The sequence below is a fragment of the Mobula birostris genome, chromosome 11, assembly GCF_030028105.1.
Source record: "Mobula birostris isolate sMobBir1 chromosome 11, sMobBir1.hap1, whole genome shotgun sequence".
Taxonomy (NCBI): Eukaryota; Metazoa; Chordata; class Chondrichthyes; order Myliobatiformes; family Myliobatidae; genus Mobula; species Mobula birostris.
The window spans coordinates 8,118,987-8,143,757 of NC_092380.1; positions in this window are offsets into that span (position 1 = coordinate 8,118,987).

Sequence of the window (24,771 nt, forward strand, 5' to 3'; positions counted from 1 at the left end):
GGTAGTGTTCATGGGTTCAATGTCAAATCAGAAATCGGATGGCAGAGGGGGAGAAGCTGCTCTTGAATCATTGAGTTTGTGTCTTTAGGTTTCTGTAGCTCCTTCCTGATGGTAGCAATGAGAAGAGGGCATGTCCTGGGTGATGGGGGTCCTTAATGATGGATGCTGCCTTTTTGAGGCATTGTTCCTTGAAGATGTCTTGGATATGATGGAGGCTGGTGCTCAGGATGGAGTTTACAACTTCCTGCAACTTATTTGGATCTTGTGTGGTACCAACCCCCCCCCCCCATACAAGATGGTGATGCAGCCAGTTTTCTCCCAAGCCCTCTACCACCCCTCCCCCACACCCCTGGAGGGTGAGGTTTTCTCTCTTCATCCCTCCAATTTACTACAGCATCACAGTAGCATCACGGTTACCACAACACTATTACAGATCCAAGCTCAATTCTGTCATCCTCTGTAAGCGAGTTTGTGTGCTCCTTCCCCTGTGCACATGGGTTTCCTCTGAGTGCTCTGGTTTCCTCCCAAAGTCTAAAGACGTACAGGTTAGTAGGTTCATTGGTCATTGCTAATTTTTCTGTGATCAGGCTAGGGTTAAAATCAATGGGTTGCCGGGCGCCGTGTCTCGACGGACCTGAGGGACCTGTTTCACGGTGCATCTCTAAATCACCAAGTTATTTGGAGTTCATGGCCCCTGGTTTTTGACACCGGATCCAAGAGAAGTAGTTACTTTGGTTCTTTGCTTAATATAATTAGGAAGCTTTAGAGAGGATGCAGAATGAGATTTACCAGGATGCTGTCTGGATTAGAGTGCATGTTTTATGAGGATAGGTTGAGAGAGCTGAGGCTTTTCTGTTTGGAGTGAAGGAAGATGACAGTCGACATGATAGAGATGTACGAGATGATGAGACTTTTATCCAGGGCGGAAATGGCTAATATAAAGAGGCGAAATTTTAAAGTGATTGGGGGGGGGGGGGGAGGAAATATCAGAGGTAAGTTTTTTACACAGAACATACAAACTCGCTTACAGAGGATGATAGAATTGAGCTTGGATCTGTAATAGTGTTGCAGTAACCGTGATACTATTGTGATGCCGCAGAAAATTTTTACACAGGGTAGCAACTGTCTGGAATGTGCTGCCATGAGTGGCGGTAGATACTGATACGTTGGGGACGTTTAAGGGACTCTTGGATGGGCACATGGTTGATAGAAAAATGGAGGGCCGTGGAGGAGGAAGGGTTATATTAATTGAAGAGCAGGTTAAAAGGCAGGCACGATACTGTAGGCTGAAGGACCTCTGCAGTGCTGTAGTGTTCAGTGTTTCTTTGTCCCTTCGACAAGCGTAGTCCATCCAACCAAAAACAAAATCTGCAGATGCTGTAAATCTCAAAGTTCAAAGTACAAAGTTAATTTATTATCAAAGTCCATCTATGTCACCATATACAACCCTGAGATCCATTTTCTTGTGGGCAGACTCAATAGATCTATAGAATGATAACCATAACAGAGTCAATGAAAGACCGTCCAACTTGGACGTTCAACCAGAGTGCAGAAGACAACAAACTGTGCAAATACAAAAAGAAGAATTGATAATAAATAGACAATAAATATCAAGAACATAGAAACATAGAAACATAGAAAATAGGTGCAGGAGTAGGCCATTCGGCCCTTCGAGCCTGCACCGCAACTTATTATGATCATGGCTGATCATCCAACTCAGAACCCCGCCCCAGCCTTCCCTCCATACCCCCTGATCCCCGTAGCCACAAGGGCCATATCTAACTCCCTCTTAAATATAGCCAATGAACTGGCCTCAACTGTTTCCTGTGGCAGAGAATTCCACAGATTCACCACTCTGTGTGAAGAAGTTTTTCCTAATCTCAGTCCTAAAAGGCTTCCCCCTTATCCTCAATCTGTGACCCCTCATTCTGGACTTCCCCAACATCGGGAACAATCTTCCTGCATTTAGCTTGTCCAATCCCTTTAGGATTTTATACGTTTCAATCAGATCCCCCCTCAATCTTCTAAATTCCAACGAGTACAAGCCTAGTTCATCCAGTCTTTCTTCATATGGAAGTCCTGCCATCCCAGGAATCAATCTGGTGAACCTTCTTTGTACTCCCTCTATGGCAAGGATGTCTTTCCTCAGATTAGGGGACCAAAACTGCACACAATACTCCAGGTGTGGTCTCACCAAGGCCTTGTACAACTGCAGTAGTACCTCCCTGCTCCTGTACTCGAATCCTCTCGCTATAAATGCCAGCATACCATTCTCCTTTTTCACCGCCTGCTGTACCTGCATGCCCACTTTCAATGACTGGTGTATAATGACACCCAGGTCACGTTGCACCTCCCCTTTTCCTAATCAGCCACCATTCAGATAATAATCTGTTTTCCTATTTCTGCCACCAAAGTGGATAACTTCACATTTATCCACATTAAATTGCATCTGCCATGAATTTGCCCACTCACCCAACCTATCCAAGTCACCCTGCATCGTCTTAGCATCCTCCTCACAGCTAACACTGCCGCCCAGCTTCGTGTCATCCGCAAACTTGGAGATGCTGCATTTAATTCCCTCATCCAAGTCATTAATATATATTGTAAACAACTGGGGTCCCAGCACTGAGCCTTGCGGTACCCCACTAGTCACTGCCTGCCATTCTGAAAAGGTCCCGTTTATTCCCACTCTTTGCTTCCTGTCTGCTAACCAATTCTCTATCCACATCAATACCTTACCCCCAATACCATGTGCTTTAAGTTTGCACACTAATCTCCTGTGTGGGACCTTGTCAAAAGCCTTTTGAAAATCCAAATATACCACATCCACTGGTTCTCCCCTATCCACTCTACTAGTTACATCCTCAAAAAATTCTATGAGATTCGTCAGACATGATTTTCCTTTCACAAATCCATGCTGACTTTGTCCGATGATTTCACCGCTTTCCAAATGCGCTGTTATCTCATCTTTGATAACTGACTCCAGCAGTTTCCCCACCACCGATGTTAGGCTAACCGGTCTATAATTCCCCGGTTTCTCTCTCCCTCCTTTTTTAAAAAGTGGGGTTACATTAGCCACTCTCCAATCCTCAGGAACTAGTCCAGAATCTAATGAGCTTTGAAAAATTATCACTAATGCATCCACTATTTCTTGGGCTACTTCCTTAAGCACTCTGGGATGCAGACCATCTGGCCCTGGGGATTTATCTGTCTTTAATCCCTTCAATTTACCTAACACCACTTCCCTACTAACATGTATTTCGCTCAGTTCCTCCATCTCACTGGACCCTGTGTCCCCTACTATTTCTGGAAGATTATTTATGTCCTCCTTAGCGAAGACAGAACCAAAGTAATTATTCAATTGGTCTGCCATGTCCTTGCTCCTCATAATCAATTCATCTGTTTCTGTCTGTAGGGGACCTACATTTGTCTTTACCAGTCTTTTCCTTTTTACATATCTATAAAAGCTTTTACAGTCAGTTTTTATGTTCCCTGCCAGTTTTCTCTCATAATCTTTTTTCCCCTTCCTAATTAAGCCCTTTGTCCTCCTCTGCTGAACTCTGAATTTCTCCCAGTCCTCAGGTGAGCCACTTTCTCTGGCTAATTTGTATGCTTCTTCTTTGGAATTGATACTATCCCTAATTTCTCTTGTCAGCCACGGGTGCACTACCTTCCTTGATTTATTCTTTTGCCAAACTGGGATGAACAATTGTTGTAGTTCATCCATGCAATCTTTAAATGCTTGCCATTGCATATCCACCGTCAATCCTTTAAGTGTCATTTGCCAGTCTATCTTAGCTAATTCACATCTCATACCTTCAAAGTTACCCCTCTTTAAGTTCAGAACCTTTGTTTCTGAATTAACTATGTCACTCTCCATTTTAATGAAGAATTCCACCATATTATGGTCACTCTTACCCAAGGGGCCTCTCAGGACAAGATTGCTAATTAACCCTTCCTCATTGCTCAAAACCCAGTCTAGAATAGCCTGCTCTCTAGTTGGTTCCTCGACATGTTGGTTCAAAAAACCGTCCCGCATACATTCCAAGAAATCCTCTTCCTCAGCACCTTTACCAATTTGGTTCACCCAATCTACATGTAGATTGAAGTCACCCATTATAACTGCTGTTCCTTTATTGCACACATTTCTAATTTCCTGTTTAATACCATCTCCGACCTCACTACTACTGTTAGGTGGCCTGTACACAACTCCCACCAGCGTCTTCTGCCCCTTAGTGTTATGCAGCTCTGCCCATATCGATTCCACATCTTCCCGGCTTATGTCCTTCCTTTCTATTGCGTTAATCTCATCTTTAACCAGCAATGCCACCCCACCTCCCCTTCCTTCATGTCTGTCCCTCCTGAATATTGAATATCCCTGAATGTTGAGCTCCCATCCTTGGTCACCCTGGAGCCATGTCTCTGTGATCCCAACTATATCATAATCATTAATAACAATCTGCACTTTCAATTCATCCACCTTGTTACGAATGCTCCTTGCATTGACACACAAAGCCTTCAGGCGCTCTTTTACAACTCTCTTAGTCCTTGTACAATTATGTTGAAAAGTGGCCCTTTTTGATGCTTGCCCTGGATTTGTCGGCCTGCCACTTTTACTTTTCTCCTTACTACTTTTTGCTTCTACCCTCACTTTACACCCCTCTGTCTCTCTGCACTGGTTCCCATCCCCCTGTTGTGAACTAACCTCCTCTCGCCTTGCCTCTTTAATTTGATTCCCACCCCCCAACCATTCTAGTTTAAAGTCACCTCAGTAGCCCTCGCTAATCTCCCTGCCAGGATATTGGTCCCCCTAGGATTCAAGTGTAACCCGTCCTTTTTGTACAGGTCACGCCTGCGCCAAAAGAGGTCCCAATGATCCAAAAACTTGAATCCCTGCCCCCTGCTCCAATCCCTCAGCCATGCATTTATCCTCCACCTCATCGCATTCCTACTCTCACTGTCGCGTGGCACAGGCAGTAATCCCGAGATTACTACCTTTGCCGTCCATTTTCTCAACTCCCTTCCTAGCTCCCTATATTCTCCTTTCAGGACCTCTTCCCTTTTCCTACCTATGTCATTGGTACCTATATGTACCACGACCTCTGGCTCCTCACCCTCCCACTTCAGGATATCTTGAACACGATCAAAAATATCCCGGACCCTGGCACCAGGGAGGCAAACTACCATCCGGGTTTCAGGACTGCGTCCACAGAATCGCCTATCTGACCCCCTTACTATTGAGTCCCCTATCACAACTGCCCTCCTCTTCCTTGCCCTACCCTTCTGAGCTACAGGGCCGGACTCTGTGCCGGAGGCACGGCCACTGTCACTTCCCCCGGGTAAGCTGTCCCCCCCAACAGTACTCAAACAGGAGTACCTATTGTTAAGGGGCACAGCCACCGGGGTACTCCCTATTACCTGACTTTTCCCCTTCCCCCTCCTAACCGTGACCCACTTGTCTGCCTCCCATGGCCCCGGTGTGACCACCTGCCTGTAACTCCTCTCTATCAACCCCTCAATCTCCCTGACCAGACGAAGGTCATCGAGCTGCAGCTCCAGTTCCGTAATGCGGTCCCTTAGGAGCTGCATCTCGATGCACTTGGCGCAGATGTAGATGTCCGGGAGGCTTGGAGACTCCAGGGCCTCCCACATCCGACACCGAGAACAACAAACTGCCCTCACACTCATATTGCCCCTCTCCTCAAATAACAACAGAAAATGAATACCAAACCTTCCTCGCCTCGCCCGTTTCTGCCTAAGCCTGTTGAGCCGAAGCCCTTAAGTCCTCACTCTGCTCCCGGCTCACTCCGCCGCCCGCAAACTTTCAAGCAACTCAATGCATAAAAGCATGCAGATATGGTCAAGAGGTTCAGTTGTTGTTCAGACCGAACGTCAGAATGGTGAAGGAACGCCATCTAAATGATTATGACTGTGGAATAATTGTTGGTGCCAGTCGGGGTTATTTAAGTAACTGCTGATTTCCCGGGACTTTCATGTACCGCAGTCTAGAGTTTACAGGGAATGGTGCGGGGGAGAGGGGGGGGGGACAAAAACATCCTGTAAGCTGCAGTTCTGTGGGTGAAAGCACCTTGTGAATAAAAGAAGTCAGAGAGGAATGGCTAGACTAGTTCAAGCTGTCAGGAAGGTGACAGTAACTTAAATAACCATGTATTACAGCAGTGGTGTGCGGAAGAGCATCTCTGAACGCACAACACGTCAAACGTTAAGGTGCATGGGCTACAACAGCAGAAGACCATGGACATTTACTTTGAACTTTGAATCCATTCAATATCTTACCCATTTTAATAAGAAATAGAAGCAGGATAGGCCATTCAGCCCCAAGTTCGGTTTCACCATTTAACAAGACTGAGGCTGACTGCCTGTCTCAGTTCCCCTTTCCTGAACTAACTATACTTCCCATGATTTAGCTGATAGCTATCAATCCCTACCTTGAATATACTCAGCAACAGAGCCCCCATAACCATCTTGGGTAGAGAAATTCCCTCGGAGTGAAGGAATTTCTTCTTTATCCTCAGTCTGAGGTTGTAACCATTGGATCTAAACACTCCATCCAGGAGATAGAGTCATAGAGCTATACAGCTTGAAAACAGGCCCTTCAGCCCAAATGGTGCATGCTGTCCAAGATTCCCCATATCTCTCTAAGCCTTCCTATTCTGTGGTCTACAGCAGATACCATCTTGCTGGTTCCCCATTCTCATCTGGACCTCCTGGACAACCAGAACACATGAATTCAACCCATCTCATCCATGCCAACCAAGCTGCCTCCCTGAGGTAATTCCACTTGTCTGCCCATTTGTTATTTGCCATGTCGGATGATGTGGCAATGATTATTCTTGGCAAATCTTTCTGCAGAAGTGGTTTGCCATTGCCGCCTTCTTGGCAGTGCCTTTACAAGACGGGTGACCCCAGCCATTATCAATCCTCTTCAGAGACTGTCTGCCCGGCGTCAGTGGTTGCAAAACCAGGATTTGTGATATGCACCAGCTGCTCATACGGCCGTCCACCACCAGCTCTCACGGCTTCACGTGACTGACTGGGGGCTAAGCAGGTGCTACACCTTGCCCAAGGGTAACCTGCAGGCTAGTGGAGGGAATCTTGAAATTTGTAAGGTATTGAATGGGTTCAAAGTTCAAAGTAAATTTATTATCAAAATACGTATATGTCACTGTATATTACCTTGAAATTCAGTTTCTCGCAGGCGCCCACAGTACAACAAAGAAATACAATAGTATCAATGAAAACCTACACACAATGGCTTTCAAACAACTAATGTGCAAAAGGAGACTAACTTTGGAAATATATGAAGAGTACATAAATAATAATATAAATAAATAATACTGAGAATGTGAGATATAAAGTGCTTGAAAGTGAGCCAATAGGTTGTGGAATCAATTCAGTCTTGAGTCATAGAAAAGTACAGCACAGAAAAAGGCCCTTTGGCCCATCTAATACATGCCAAATCATTTAACCTGTGTACTCCCATCGACCTGCACTGGGACTCTGGCCCTCCATATCCATGTTCCTATCCAGACTTCTCTTAAACGTTGAAATCGAGCTCGCATGCACAACCTGCACTGGCAGGTCATTCCACAGTCCCACGACACTCTGAGTGAAGAAGATTCCCCTTGTGTTCCCCTTAAACTTTTCACCTTTCATCCTTAACCCACGGCCTCTAGTTGAAGTCCCACCCAACCTCAGAGAAAAAAAGCCTGCTTGCATTTACACTATCTATACCCCTCATAATTTTGCATACCTCTATCAAATTTCATTTCAATCTTCTATGTTCCAAGGAAAAAAGTCCTAACCTATTCAATCTTTCCTTATAATTCAGGTCCTCCAGTGCCAGCAACATCTAAATTTTCTCTCTACTCTTTCAACTATATTTACATATTTCCTGTAGGTAGGTGACCAAAACTGCGCACAATATTCTTAATTAGGCCTCATCAATGTCTTATACAACTTCAACATTACATTAGATTAGATTATGAGGACACTCAGTCCTCGTTTATTGTCATTTAGAAATGCATGCATTAAAAAATGATGCAACGTTCCTCCAGAATGATATCACAAGAAACACAGGACAAACCAAGACTAAAACTGACAAAACCACATAATTATAACATATAGTTACAACAGTGCAAAGCAATACCATAATTTGATAAAGAGCAGACCATGGGCACGGTAAAAAAATGTCTCAGAGTCCCGATAGACTCATCATCTTACGCAGACAGTAGAAGGGAGAAACTCTCCCTGCCATGAACCCCCAAGCGCCACAAACTTGCCGATGCAGCACCACTGGAAGCACCCAACCGCAGCGGACTCTGAGTCCGTCCAAAAACTTCGGGCCTCCGACCAGCCCTCCGACACAGCCTCTCCGAGCACCATCCTCTGCCAAGCGCTTCGACCCCGCCCCGGCCGCCGGGCAACAAGCAAAGCCGAGGACTCGGGGCCTTGCGCTCCAGAGATTTCGGACCACACAGTAGCAGCAGCAGCAAAGCAGGCATTTCAGAAGTTTCACCAGATGTTCCTCCGTACTCTCACATCCGTCTCCATCAAATCAGGATTGTGCACGGCACCCTACTTGACAAATAACAGACATCACCACCGGAGTTGCCACTGCGAGCTGCGTCGCGTCGCCATCTTCTCCTCCCTCTCATCTCATATCCCATCTCGTGCACTCAATACTGAGTTGAGTGAAGTTATCCGCACTGATTCAGGAGCCTAGTGTTTGAGGGGCAATAACTGTTCTGAACCTGGTGTGTGTGTTCTGAGGCTCCTGTACCTCCTTCCTAATGGCAGCAGTGAGAAGAGAGCATGACCTAGAGAATTGGGGTCCTCGATGCTGGATATTGCATTCTCGCGGCAGTGCTCCTTGCAGACATGCTCGTGGTGGGGAGGGCTTTTCCTGTGATGGACTGGCATATATCCACCATTTTTCTTGTTGGCTTTTCCATTCTTGGGCGTTGGTGTTTCCGTATCAGTCTGTGATGCAACCAGTCAGGTTTGAGCAGCTAGAGGTTGTGGGACGATTTCCACAAGGTGGGGTGGCTGGAGAAAGGAGATGCAGTCAAAGGAAAGAAGGATTGTGAATCTTTTGGAATTCAAACTTAAGTTTGTTGTCGTGGGCATGCATACACAGGATATAAATGCCCTGAAAATTAGCCTCTTTGCAGAGCAGCACAGCACATTACAAACATGACAAGAATATGTTAACATAAATTTAAATAAACATAACTTATAGAAAAATTACACGACAAAATAAACATTACAACACTCCCGCAAGTTAAAAGAGAGAAAATGAGAAAAATAGGCTGAGGTAGTGTTGGGGTTTTCAGGTTGGTTTAAGAATCTGATGATTCCAGCGCCATGGTAACGTAGCTCAGGGCAGCAGAGTTCGGCGTTTGGAGTTCAATTCCAATGTCATCCATAAGGAGTCTGTACATCCTCCCCGTGGAATGCGTAGGTTTTCTCTGCTTTCCCTCTACGGTTGAAAGGCATACCAGTTAGTAGATTAATTGGTGTTTGTAAATTGTTCTGCAATTAGGTTAGGGTTAAATTGGTGTTGCCAGGGGTTGCTGGGCTCGAAGAGCCAACAGTACCTATCGTGCTCTATATGTTTAAATAAATAAATACAATTCTACATACAAAGCAGAGATGGACTTTTTAGGGATTGAAAGGGAATTAAAAGGACTGCATCAGAAGCAAGATCTCCTTGAGTACTTTCAGCAACGCTGAAAGAGGCCATTTAACAAGGCTGGGGGACAGAGACATGGTGGATGAACTTAATAAGTATTTTACATCAGCCCTCAATGTAGGAAAACACCAGCAGTATGCCAGTGATTCAAGAGCGCCAGGGGGCAGAAGTGAGTGTTGTTGCTATCACTAAGGAGAAGGTGCTTTGGAAGCTGAAAAGTCTGAAGGTAGAGACGTCATCTGGATCAGATGGCCTACACTGCAGGGTTTCTGAAAGAGGTGGCCAACAAGTTTACGGAGGTATTAGTAATGATCTTTCATGAATCACTAGATTCTGGAAGGCTGGAAAGTTGCAAGTAGCCCTCTACTCTATAAGAAAGGAGAGAGGCAGACTGAAGGAAATTATAGGCTAGTTAGCCTGACTTCAGTGGTTGGGAAGATATTAGAGTCCATTATTAAGGATGAGGTTTTGGGGTACTTGGAGGTGCATGATAAAGAGGGACAAAGTCAGCATGGTTTCCTTAAGGGGAAATCTTAGCTGACAAGTCTTGGAAATCTTTGAGGAGATAACTGACGGGATAGACGAAGGAGTCAGTGGTTATTGTTTACTTGGTTTTTCAGAAGACCTTTAACAAGATGCCCCATTTGACGCTACTTACCAAGATAAGAGTCCACGGTATTACATGGATAGAAGATAGGCTGACTGGCAGGAGGCGAACAGTAGGAATAGAGGGCCCTTTCTGGTCGGCTGCTGATGACTAGTGGTGTTCTTCAGGTGGTCGATGTTGGGACTCTTCTATTCATGTAATATGTTACCGATTTGGATGATGGAATTGATGGCTTTGTGGCCAAGTTTGCAGATGGTACAAAGACAGGTGGAGTGGAAAGTGGTATTGAGGATGCAGGGAGTCTGCAGAAGGACAGACAGATTGGGAGAATGGGAAAAGAAGTGGCAGATGGAATGTAGTGTAGGGAAGTGCATGGTCATACTCTTTGGTAGAAGGAATAAATGTTTTCTAAATGGAGAGAAAATTCAAAAATCAGAGGTGCAAAGGGACTTGGATGTCCTTGTGCAGGATTCTCTCAGAGGTAACTAGGAAGTTGAGTCGGTGATAAGGAAGGCAAATGCAGAGTTATCGTTCATTTTGAGAGGACTAGAATCTAAAAGCAAGGTCATCATGCTGCGGCTTTATGAGACATTATCAGACTGTACTTGGAGTACCGTGAGCAGGTTTGGATCCCTTATCTAAGAAAAGATGTGCAGGCATTTGAAAGGGTCCAGAGGAGGCGCACGAGAATGATTCTGGGAATGAAAGGGTTAAGAAAAAGTGAGAAGCATTTGATGGCTCTAGGCCTGTACTCACTGGAGTTTAGAAGAATGGGGAGGGGGTTCTGACTGAAACCTATCAAATATTGAAAGGTCTAGCTAGAGTGGATGTGGAGAGGATATTTCCTATGGTGGGGGACTCTAGGACCAAAGGCCTCAGCCTCAGTATAGTTCAAAGTTCAAACTAAAATTTATTATCAGAGTACTTACATGCCACCACAGGTTTATTTTCTGTGGCATAATTAGCAAATCTAAACAAAGATATCCAGTTTGAACAGAGATGAAGAGGAATTTCTTTAGCCAGAAGGTGGTGATTCTGTGCAATTCATTTCCATAGATGGCTGTGGAGGTGAAATCATTGGGTACATTCAAAGTGGAGGGTGACAGGGTCTTGATTAGTAAGGGAGTGAAAAGTTATGGGGAAAGCAGGAGAATGGAGTTGAGAAGGATAATAAATCAACCACGATGGAATGGCAGAGAAGATTCAATGGGCCAAACGGCCTAATTCTGGCTCCAATGTCATATAGCCTTCTGCTCATATGGAGAGTGTACAAACTCAACAGAGACAGCACCCAAGGTCAGGATCAAACCCTGGCCTCCAGCGTGGTGAAGCAGCTCCACCTCTGTGGCCCAGTGCTGCCCTACTTGACTGGGGAAGTATTTTTAACGAGCTACTCCCATGATCATATAATGAAAAGCAAGGAGTGGCCCCATCTTTACACATGGAGGAGCAGTATGGTAAGAAATTGTTTCAGCTGCTTGCAAAGTCAATGAACGTCTTTGATATTTCTCTTGCTTCACTTGCCAAGGGAGAAATTTGGTTCTGAATTGGTGAATCATATGATTCCTTTCCTGTGTGGTTCTATTCTCTTTAGTGCACCTGAACTCTGTCTATACTTCTCGCTGTCTCAATAAAGCAGCCACAATACTCAAATATCTCACCCTCCCAACATGGACATTCTCTCATTCTCTCTTCTCCCCTCTGCCATCGGGCAAAAGATACCAAAGCCTGAACGCGCGTACCACCAGGCTCAGGGACAGCTCCTACCCCACCGTTATAGGGCTATTGAATAGCTCCCCAGTGGACTCCTGATCTCACAATCTACCTCCTTATGATCTTGCACTTCATCATTTACCTGCTCCTGCACTTTCTCTGCAGCTGTTACACTTTTATTCCGCACCATCCGCCACAATTGGGAATTCCCGGTGGCCAAACATTTTAATTCCCATTTCTAGTCTCATTCCCGTTCTGACAAGTCAATCCATGGCCTCCTCTTGTGCCAAGATGAGGCCACCACCAAGGTGGAGGAGCAACACCTTATATTCCATCTGGAGAGCCCCCAATCTGATGACAGAAATATCAAATTCTCCTTCTGGTTAACAAATTCCCCCTCCATCAACTTCTCTATCCCCCACTCTGACCTTTTACTTCTTCTCACCTGCCTATCACCTCCCCTGGGTCCCCTCCTCCTTCCCTTTCTCCTCTGTCCTCTCTTATCAGATTCTTTCTTCTTCAGCCCTTTACCTTTTCCACTCACCTGGCTTCACCTATCACCTTCCAGCTTGTCCTCCTTCCCCTCCCCTCACCTTTTTATTTTGGTGCCTTGCCCCTTCCTTTCCAGTCCTGAGGAAAGGTCTTGGCCCAAAAAGTCGACTGTTTATTCATTTCCATAGATGCTGCTGAGCTCCCTCAGCATTTTGTGGGTTGCTTTATTGTCCATTTTACCTTGCTTTATTCTGTTTTACCTTGTTCTAGCTCAATGCACTGTGTAGCAATCTGATCTGTATGAACAGAACACAAAACAAGCACTTCACTGTATCCTGGTAGGCAAGGCATCCGTTAGTCTTGCGAGACCATGGATCTGTGCCTGGAAAGTCTTCACTTCCCAGGGCACAGGCCTGGGCAAGGTTATATGGAAGACCAGCAGTTGCCCATGCTTCAAGTCTCCCCTCTCCACGCCACCAATGTTGTCCAAGGGAAGGGCATTAGGACCCATACAGCTTGGCACCAGTGTCACTGCAGAGCAATGTGTGATTAAGTGCCTTGCTCAAAGACGCAACACGTTTCCTCGGCTGGGGCTCGAACTCACGACCTTCAGATCACTAGTCCAATGCCTTAACCACAGCCACGTGCCCACACTAGTATCCTGGTACATGTGACAAGAATAAACCAATTCTAATTCCATTTCCCAACATGAGTGCGACTGATAATTCCACGTGGCTGGGGTGCCAAGAGTCAAGGTCTGCCTTCACTCCTTCCTCAATTGTGAAGTTGTAGCATGTGTTTCTGTGCTTCCACTCACTCCTCATTCTCTAACCACCTGCCCTGATCCCTGCAGCCAGGAGTGTCATATACCTGTGCCAGGTAATATTGAGTGTGTACGCCTTTAAGAGCTGTACCACGTGACCAGCTTCTCTATCTGTACATATTGCTACTCTGCTAGTGTTGAATGTGTCAGAACTGATTTGATTTAGGGAGTGGGCACACGGTAAAGGAACGTTCTCCTTCTCCTGTTCTGTTTCTCCTGTGCTTTCTCACGCATTTGTGTGTGTCTGTCTCTCTGCCTCTCTAACTCTGTCTCTGTCTCTCTGTCTGTCTTTCTCTAGGTCTCTTTCTCTGTCTTTTTCTCTCCCTCACTGCCTGCCTGTCTCCGTGTCTTTCTCCCAGTCTTGTGCTTTCACTCACTCTATTTCTCCCCTCTGTCCTCGAGCTCTCCTGTTTTCTCCCTTTTGTTTGCATTCTCCTCTCTTACAGTCACAGTCTCCTTCTGTGCCTCTCTTTGTATCTGTCTATCTTGTTCTCACCCCCCTCATCCTCTCTCCCCAACCTGTTGCCCTCCCTTTGTCTCTGTGATTTCATTGTCACACTCACATGTGCTCAATTCTTATTGCTTCTTTCCCTCCAGATCTCTCTCTCCCCTTTCTCTCTATCTCTCTGTCTCTCTCTCCCTGTCTCCACTCCTCTTTCTCTCGCCCTCTCTCCCCCTCCCCCTCTCTTCCCTCCCCTCTCTCCCTCTCTCTCTCTCCCTCTCTCTCCCCCTCTCTCTCCCACTCTCTCCCCCCTCTCCTCCTCCCCTCTCTCCCCCTCTCTCCCACTCTCTCCCACTCTCCCCCTCTCTCCCCCCTCCCCCCTCCCCCTCTCTTCCCTCCCCTCTCTCCCTCTCTCTCTCCCTCTCTCTCCCCCTCTCTCTCCCGCTCTCTCCCCCCTCTCCTCCTCCCCTCTCTCTCCCCCTCTCTCCCACTCTCCCCCTCTCTCTCCCCCCTCCCCCCTCCCCCTCTCCCCCTCTCTCCCCCCTCTCTCCCCCCCCATCTCTCCCTCCTCCCCTCCTCTCTCTCTATTGCCCTCCCTCTCTTTCAATGAAGCTCCAGCTCTCGTCCAGCACCTCAGAGAGTGATGTTCATACTGGTGACACCTAACTCAGATACACTTGGTTCTGCCTTTTGGCCATGTTGCAAGAAGAGGCCATGTGGACACATCACAACTACAACGACACATTTTGGCACATTGTTCACCATTGAGTATCATAATGTTTTTTTAAAAATTTATTAACATGGTATGTGCATATGTCACCATAAGATTCATTTTCCTGCAAACATTCACAGTAGAACAAAGAAATACAATAGAATCAATGAAAAACTACACACAAAGACAGACAAGTAACCGATCTGGAAAAGACAAACTGTGCTAATGTAAAAATAACATAATGATGATAATAATAATAATAATGAAGCCCGGTGGAAAAGCAGAAATCTGTCATGCTGTTACATTGACTACCAAAAAGCATTTGATTCTGTCCCACACTCATGGTCAATAGATGTTCTTCATATATATAAACTACACCCAATACTTGTAAGATTCCTGTATCATCTGATGGAGCGTTGGGTGATTACAGTACACCAATCTATTAACAACCAAAAAAGTACAACCACCATTCTCAAAGTAAACCAAGACATTTTTCTCCAAGCCCACTATGGTTCTGTCTAGCTTTAAACACGCTCTCTAATTTACTAAATCAAATGAGAATAGGGTATAAAATCAGAGACAGCCAAATGAATTATATCCTGACACGCCTTCTCCAGATTCCTTCATCGGTAAAGCTAAAGCAATTAATTTAAGAAATAGGCTTATTCTCTAAAGATATAAGCATGAACTTTGGACAAGGTACTGGGAGTACAGAACATTAAACTTATACAGAAAGATACAACAGAGCAAGTAGAACAGACAGCAGAGCAGCCGGATACAATACAATGAATATGAAATGTATGTATCTGGGATATCAACGAGCAAAGAAAATAGATCATAGTGTGATAAAGGGAAAACTTTCGACAGAATTTACTTAAAAGCTTGAGAAGATCTGTCAGATAGAGCTCAGCGGTAAAAATATACCAAAGGCAATAAACACTTTTCCTATACCCATATTAATATATTCTTTTGGGATGATATTTTGGTCCGAAACCGATCTGGAAAGTTTACAAAGAAAAACGAGAACTAAAATGACAAATGTACACTCAAATGTACTTAGATTAACAATACCTAGGACAGAAGGGGGAAGAGGAACAACAGACATTAACAATTTACACAACACTCAGATAAAACTTTTAAAGATACGCAGTATTTCCATCAACAGGATTCAACAGTTCACACCAGCACATGCAATTCTGATAAGTACACACCACTAAAATTAAATGAAAACATAACCCAGAAAAATGAAGAAATTATCACTACAGAAGGAAAAGTGAACCAATGGAAGAGCATGGCCCTCCATAGAACACATCCCCGTGATCTGAGCAGAATACATGTCGACAAGGAAGCGTCGAAAGCCTGGCTCAAAGTTGGAGACCTCTTCCCAGAAATAGAGGGGTTCATTGTGGCTATAGAGGCATCCGTTAGTCTTGCGAGACCATGGATCTGAGCCTGGAAAGTCTTCACTCTCCAGGGCACAGGCAAGGTTGTATGGGAGACCAGCAGTTGCCCATGCTGCAAGTCTCCCCTCTCCACGACACCGGTGTTGTCCAAGGGAAGGGCATTAGGGCCCATACAGCTTGGCACCGGTGTCATCACAGAGCAATGTGTGATAAAGTGCCTTGCTCAAGGACACAACACGTTGCCTCGGCTGGGGCTCAAACTCACGACCTTCAGATCGCTAGTCCAATGCCTTAACCACTTGGCCACGTGGCTATAGAGGACCAGGTGGTTAATACAAAAAAGATCAAAATTACATAATAAAAGACTGACAAATTCAAGATGATAAATGCAGAAAATACCAAGAAAAACAAGAAACAACCAAATACGGTACAGGGTCCTGCATCCGTTTAACTCAATCTGATTACTTACACAGGCACAATCAAGAGGCAAACATCATTCTCCAAAATCTTGCTTTAAAATACAAGCTCATAAGAGAAATCATACCTTACTGTAAATACAAGCCAGATCCAGTTTTAGAGTCAGAGTCCCACAGATTATGTTACAACTGATCCATTATTACAGATGCAATACTACACGATAAACAAGCAAGAACAACTTAATAGATCTAGCCATTCCAAACACACACAACATACAGAAATCAATCAGTGAAAAGCACCAGAAATATGTTGATTAAAAGAGGAAATTGAAAGACTATGGAACACGAACAGGGGTATACATCGTCCCAATAGTAATATCTACAACTGGTATCTTTCCAAAGGCACTACACAATAGCATTAAACAATTAGGGCTACACAGCATTATTTATGTAAATCTTCAGGAAGCCACAATACTAAACACCACTAGAATAGTCCAAAAGTTCCTAGCATTTGAGAAATGAAAACAACAGGAATTCTGCAGATGCTGGAAATTCAAGCAACACACATCAAAGTTGCTGGTGAACGCAGCATGCCAGGCAGCATCTCTAGGAAGAGGTACAGTCGACGTTTCAGGCCGAGACCCTTCGTCAGGACTAACTGAAGGAAGAGTGAGTAAGGGATTTGAAAGTTGGAGGAGGAGGGGGAGATCCAAAATGATTGGAGAAGACAGGAGGGGGAGGGATAGAGCCAAGAGCTGGACAGGTGATTGGCAAAAGGGATACGAGAGGATCATGGGACAGGAGGTCCGGGAAGAAAGACACCCATCTGTTACTTATTTTTATACACACATTCTTTCTCTCACTCTCCTTTTTCTCCCTCTGTCCCTCTGAATATACCCCTTGCCCATCCTCTGGGTCCCCCCCCATCTTTCTTCCTGGACCTCCTGTCCCATGATCCTCTAGTATCCCTTTTGCCAATCACCTGTCCAGCTCTTGGCTCCATCCCTCCCCCTCCTGTCTTCTCCTATCATTTCGGATCTCCCCCTCCCCCTCCAACTTTCAAATCTCTTACTAGTTCTTCCTTCAGTTAGTCCTGACGAAGGGTCTCGGCCTGAAACGTCGACTGTACCTCTTCCTAGAGATGCTGCCTGGCCTGCTGCGTTCACCAGCGACTTTGATGTGTGTTATTTGAGAAATGAGCGTGCTTGGCTATGCCTGTAGCTCAGGTTTTACCAGCTTGAGCTGAGAAAAAATAAAAATACAATGATGATAATAATACTGAGAAAATGAGCTGTAGAGTCCTTGAAAGTGAGTCCATAGTTGTGTTCAGTGATTGGTTCTGTGTTGAGGTGAGTGAAGTTTAGAAGTTTAGAAGCCTGGTGGTGGAAGGGTAATAACTATTCCTGAACCTGGTGGTGTGGGACCTAAGGCTCCTGTACCTCCTTCATGATGGCAGCAGTGAGAAAAGAGTGTGGCCTGGATGGTGGTAGCCCCTGCTGATGGATGCTGCTTCCTTGTGGCAGCACTTCTTGTAGATGGGCTTAACGATGAGGAGTGTTTTCCTGCGATGGACTGGGTTGCATCCACCACTTTTTGTAAGCTTTTTCCAGCCTTGGGCATTGGTGCTTCCATACCAAACTATGATACAACCAGTCAGGATATTCTCCACTGTGCATCTATAGAAGTTTGTCAAAGTTTTAGATGACATGCTAGACTACCCTTGGTCAGTAACGGTATCCTGGTCAGTCATGCTCCACCTTTCCCTTTTAACTGTTGTTTCTTTCTCTCTTCAGGATTTTCCCATGTTTGCCAATATGGCCAAGGACATTTCTCCAGCCTGGACTAGAGGGCCACAGTCATCTACTGCTGGGATATTACACTCCGACACAGAGGATACCGGGATAACGGAGAATACGGCATTGTCAGGCGAGGAAATCCCAGCTGAGGAGGCTTCGCTGGAGCCAGATGACGAGGTGCCCTACCCAGAGCTGGCTCCAGTAGTCTTCTTCTGCATCAGACAGACCACCCGCCCTCGTTGTTGGTGCATTAAGGTAGTGTGTAACCCATATCCTTTACTGCTGAGTTACTTGGACACAGAACAGTAACTCATGTACGAATGCTTGTAACGAACAGTTTTGACATTTGATTTACTTTATGGTGTCAACCTATCCAAACATTTTTGAGTGAAAGACATTTGGAGCAATGGTAATGAAGAACTGGATGGTTGAAGCTCCTGGTAACATGTTTGCTGATTCATGTTCTTGCTGCTGAATGGCACTTTGACTTGATTGTGGAGGTTGGAGAATTGAGAAGATGCCAGCAGCTCCTCTGGGAGTGACGGAACAAAGTTTGTAGGGTGTTTTTGGCTTTGTGGAAGAAAAGTTTGTGTTTCAGTGGTGGTATCTGCAATTCAGTATTGAGGAGCCAAATGTGATTGATGATGATGGGAAGCTTCTTGTTAAATGCATCTTCTTTTTATCATCCAGGACTAAAACTCTTGGAGTACCATGGCTTACTAGAGGGTTACACCGTTGATGAAATCCTTCAGTTAGACCATTTTCAGAAGACTTTAATTACTTACTGCCTGCTATGCCTGATAACGGTTAGGACAGCAATGAAAGTTCTCCACCTGTCTGTCCTTGGCCACTCGGATGTAGAATGATTCTTCATTGCTGTTCCCATGATAATTTTGTTTTGCCAACCAGAGTTGTTCCTTCAAGTGGACCATAACCTTGTTGTAGGGTCTGAAGGCAGGTCTTTATGCTTTGTCTCTTGGTAGGGTCACCATGCCAAACAGGTCAAAGGGTAGAGGCCAGACTAAGAGTGGTCCACTGGTCCTCCTGGTCCAGGGTTTCAGCTCAGGGCTAGCAAACCAGACTGGTAAAAACAAAATTATTATGGAAACAGCAATGGAGAATCCTATTACATCTGTGCACAACGGTATTCCTGAGTCTCCACCCGGGAATTGCATGACTGACAGGAGTGAAAACCGAGCTGCCGACACAAAGAAGGAAGTCCTGAACATGAGCAGAGATGGAATACCTTCATTGCTGCCCTAAACACCGGCAGTGTAACTGGCAGTAGATAAATAGACAGACTTGTTAGTCCTGAACTGACCCCTTGAACCTGGAAGATCAGTAGACCACTCTTAGTCTGGCCTCTACCCTTTGACCTGTTTGGCATGGGTGGCCCTACCAAGAGCCAAAGCATAAAACCCTGACTCCAGCTAACATAGCGGTCCTGGTCATTGAGGCATGCAAGCCTTTAAGCCATGACAAGGTAGTCATCCTCTCGAAGGTTTTCAGAAGACTTACTTGGTCTTATCTAGCTGCGTATGTACCATGGATAGAAAGCCTTATTTGGTGGTCAATCCTTGAATGTGCAGTTCTTCTCTAGATGTGCGCGTAAGGTGACTGGACTTGATAGGGGTCTATTTTTATTCTGGGGGGCAATCCAATTGGATGGGTGGTCATTTTCAGCAGCTTTTGGAGCTCCTCACATCTTCCCGTTGTACCATTGCCCCACGAGGCACAGTTCCATAGTGGTTCTAAGTTCTGGACCATTCATTCAGAGATGTGAGTCACAACCAAAGCAGTAATGAAGTTCAATGAATTAAATAAGTCGGGGGTTTAAAATAAAACACTTAATCAAACTAACAATAACCATGAAATGCTGTCTAGTTCACAGACTGGAGAAAAATAACCTGCTATTCTTGATGTTTTAAGGGTGCAATCACTCGAGTCGAGTATGATGTTCTCCTAGGGGGTTGTCTATTGATGGATCCTCAGGAGGCTGTAGAGGCTGATTTGGGGTCTGTGTATTCTCTTGCAGCGTTGGTAAGAGTAAGTGGTGGCTGTGGTTAGAGGCTGGATCTTTTGGTTGTTCAGTTTTTCTCTGCAGTGCAGCAGCGGTCGTTCTCTTGTAGCGCGGCTCCCTCTTGAACAGACCTCCTCCGGGCGTATCTATCGAGTGCCACGTCATCCCAGTTTTTCAATGTCACATTGAATTTCTTCAGGCTGATTTTGATGTTATCTTTGAAGCATTTCCCTCACCATCCACTGATCTTCCTTCAACTGGAAGTAGAGGATCTAGTCTATATGAGACGCCAGCCCCAGTGATGTAGTTGAACCCCTTCTCAGTTCAGGGGTGAATAGAAGTGGATGGTAAGTGCTGACATTGCTTCTGACATCAGTATTGATTGAATTAATTTAAAAATCTCTAGACCCATATACTGCGTAGAAGTTGGGACTGCTAAACTCAATGTAATCAAAATTCACTCCATCAGATATATCCAAACATTTTAATGAAGACTGAATTGAACTGAAATTAATTGAATTGAATTGAATACGGGGAGTAAAAATTTTACGTTACGCTTCCGTCTAAATGTGCAATGTGCAATTTATAGTCATTTATAATAAATAGTATGTACAACAGGACAGTAACAAGATGGTTAAATAAGAAGTCAGTATAACATAGAAATACAGTTGCGTCAGCATGGGTTAATCAGTCTGATGGCCTGGTGGAAGAAGCTGTCCCGGAGCCTGTTGGTCCTGGCTTTTATGCTGCGGTACCATTTCCAGGATGGTAACAGCTGGATCAGTTTGAGGATGGGTTGACTCGGGTCCCCAATGATCCTTTGGGCCCTTTTTACACACCTGTCTTTGTAAATGTCCAGAATAGTTCACAACTACAGATGCACTGGGCTGTCCGCACCACTCTCTGCAGAGTCCTGCGATTGAGGGGAGTACAGTTCCCATACCAGGCAGTGATGCAGCCAGTCAGGATGCTCTCAATTGTGCCCCTGTTAGGATTTTAGTTCTTAGGATCTGGGGGCCCACACCAAGCTTCTTCTACTGTCTGAGGTGAAAGAGGCACTGCTGTGCCTTTTTCAGCACACAGCCGGTATGTACAGACTGCGTGAGATCCTTGGTGACGTTTATGCCCAGGAACATAAAGTTGTTCACCCTCTCAACCCCAGATCCATTGATGTCAATAAGGGCTAGCCTGTCTCCATTCCTCCTGTAGATCACAACCAGCTCCTTTGTTTTCGCCACATTGAGGGAGAGGTTGTTTTCTTGACACCACTGTGTCAGGGTAATGACTTCCTGTCTGTAAACTGCCTCATTATTATTTGAGATTAGTGTTGTCAGCAAAGTTCATCCCATAACATAATAATTAAGAGCAGAACTAGCTTCCCTACCCTTTGTCATCTTCCTATCCTTCGTCCTATTATCCCGCAGATCTCCATAAGTCTTGACTCCTGTAATATCCAGAAATCTATTGATCCCCACTTTGAATTAGCTTCCACAGCATTCAGCGGTAGAGAACTTCAATCTATCCGATCACCTTTTTGACTTGTGTTGCTATTTTGAGTGGGTACTGTATTGTGTCGCTGGTTCCCCCTGCTCCTCTACATGTACTTAACTCATTTTCTGAGATGCTTGTGGTCTGTGTCCTCCTGCCATCAACTCTCACACGTTTGAATTGAAATTAATTTCCCAATTATATGCCCTTCTACACATTTATTATATGCATGTGGCCAAGTGATTAAGGCATTGGACTAGTGACTTGAAGGTTGTGAGTTCGAGCCCCAGCCGAGGCAACATGTGTTGTGTCCTTGAGCAAGGCACTTAATCACACATTGCTCTACAACGACACTGGTGCCAAGCTGTATGGGTGTTAATGCCCTTCCCTTGGACAACATTGGTGTCATGGAGAGGGGAGACTTGCAGCATGGGCAACTGCTGGTCTTCCATACAAACTTGCCCAGGCCTGCGCCCTGGAGAGTGAAGACTTTCCAGGCGCAGATCCATGGTCTCGCAAGACTAACGGATGCCTTAATATATTTTTTCATGACAGATGATTTAGTTATTTTGAGAAGCAAGTTACCTTCACACTTCATGCAGGTTAGGTTTATGTTGTTTCTAGGCAGTGAACCTCTGAGATAAAACCACTGCCTGGCAGGTTGGAGCACAATGCGACCATTCTCTTTGCCTTTGGGCTCTGGGGTATGGTGCAGAGCAAATGTATGTGTCTTACTGACCGCAAAGAGGAATTTCTCAAAAATGCTCCTGCTTCACCAGTGGCCTTTGGCAAGGGGCATTCATTGAAGTGGAAGGTTGGGCCATCTGATGAATGCATGGTCCAATGGGTCTGGACCCACATCCGTTATATCTCGACAGAGTTGGGTCTTGGCCCATCGGAACATGAATGTCTCTTGGCCACCCTCTCAGATAGCCCAGCACTCTACCCCACTTAAGGACCTTTTAATCAAAGTTCAAAGTAAATTTATTATCAAAGTACATATATGTCACCATATGTAACATTGAGATTCATTTTCTTGCAGGCATACTCAATAAATCTGTAATAGAATAATAACCATAATAGAATCAATGGAAGATCACACCAGCTTTGTGTTCAACCAGCATGCAAAAGAAAACAAACTGTGCAAATACAAAAAGAAAATAATAATAAATAAATAAATAAGCAGTAAATATTGAGGACGTGAGATGAAGAGTCCTTGAAAGTGAGTGCGTAGGTTGTAGGAACATTTCGATGATGGAGCAAGTGAAGTCGAGTGACGTTATCCCTTCTGGTTCAGGAGCCTGATGGATGAGGGGCCATAACTGTTCCTGAACCTGGTGGTGGAAAGCCTGAATCTGCTGCACCTTCCGGATGGCAGCAGCGAGAAGGGAGCATTACCCGAGTGGTGGGGGCCCTCGATGATGGATGCTGCTCTCCCGCGATGATGCTCTGTGTAGATGTGCTCAATGGTGGGGAGGGCTTTACCCTCGGTGGACTGGCTCGTATCCCCTACCTTTTTGTGGCATTTTCCCACCATGATGGGCTTGGCCAGAAGAGACCAAAAGACGTAGGAGCAGAATTAGGCTATTTGGCCCATCGGGTCTGCTCTGCCCCATTATCCCTCCCAACTCCATTCCCCTGCCTTCTCTTCCTGCAACCTTTGACCCTTCACTAAAACCTCCTTAAAGTCTATAAAATAAACCCTATTCTTTGATGGACCAAAAAACAGTGCCACAGTAGCCTTTTAATTGGTGTTTGTGTAGGCCAATGACAAGGCTTCTTCAAACAGACAAGTGAATGGCTTTAATAACTTGTTTTTCTCAAAGACGTAAAATGAGGCTATTTGGTCCATTGAGACTATGCTAGCTCTCAGAGCAAAACCATCTATTGCATCTCATGTATTTTGCTGTAACCTCACGTGTCATCAACTGCCCCCTTTTACTAATACAAAGGACCATATGCAATGGCGAATTAATCTTAATGGCGCAATGCAAGAGTACCAAGATATGTAAAGAAACAAGACTTTGAAAGATTTAAAAAAAATTGTGTTCCATCTAAATAACACTTAGCAATCTCTACTTTATGACTAGACAATTTCCATCTGAATATTTAGTTAGAGGTGAGCTCGCTTGGTCAATACAATTCTCCTCGCTGTGAACGATGCCCAAGCAGGTTGGCTGTGCTGCACGAACACCAATCAAACGCTAATGTGACGCTGTTCATTTTAATACTTTTTGTTGTGTCTTCGTTAATATTCATTAGCTTCCTGATTAATATTCATAGGTTTGGGCTCACGCCTGGCAAAGATTCATGAGAGGCAGGGAAGCACAGTGAAAGCAGCCTATCCTGGAGAAATCAGGCAGTAATTTGTGACGATGCAGGAAGGTGGGAAGAGGTGATGGGCCTGTTTGTAATCTGTGAAAGCCACCTTGCGAAGGGAGAGAAAAGGTGGTGTATGTTTACGAACGTCAGTTCTAATGTGACAGAAGTGCTTCCTTCTTCTTGTGTGGGACAGAAAGTAACTTACTTCTGCTCTGGTTTTGTGAGTTCTGAGGAGGCTTTTGAGGCCAGTGTGTGATCTACAGACTCTTAAACAGAATGGGCAGTTGGTAGCTGACTGGGTGGTTAAAATTCAAAGTAAATTTACTATCAAAGTATGTTTATTTATTTAATATTTATGGCGATATAGTGCGGAATAGACCCTTCTGGTTTTCCGAGTCACGCCATCCAGCAATACCCCGATTTAATCCCAGCCTAGTCCTAGGACAATTTACAATGACCAATTAACCTACCAACCAGTATGTCTTTGGACTGTGGGAGGAAGCTGGAGCACCTGGAGGAAACCCACGCAGTCATAGGGAGATCGTACAAACTCTTTACAGGCAGCATTGGGAATTGAACTCAGGTCACTGGCACTGTAAAGTGAGTGTAGTCCAACCCTGAGATTCATTGTCTGCCAGGCATTCACAGTAGAACAAAGAAATGCGATAGAATATATGAAAAGCTACACTTAAAGACTGACAAACAGCCAATGAGAAAGGCAGACTGTGCATATTTTTTAAAAAAACTATTTATTTATTTAGTTATTAAGGTACAGTGTGGAACAGGCCCTTCTGGTCCTTTGAGGCACACCTACTAACCGGA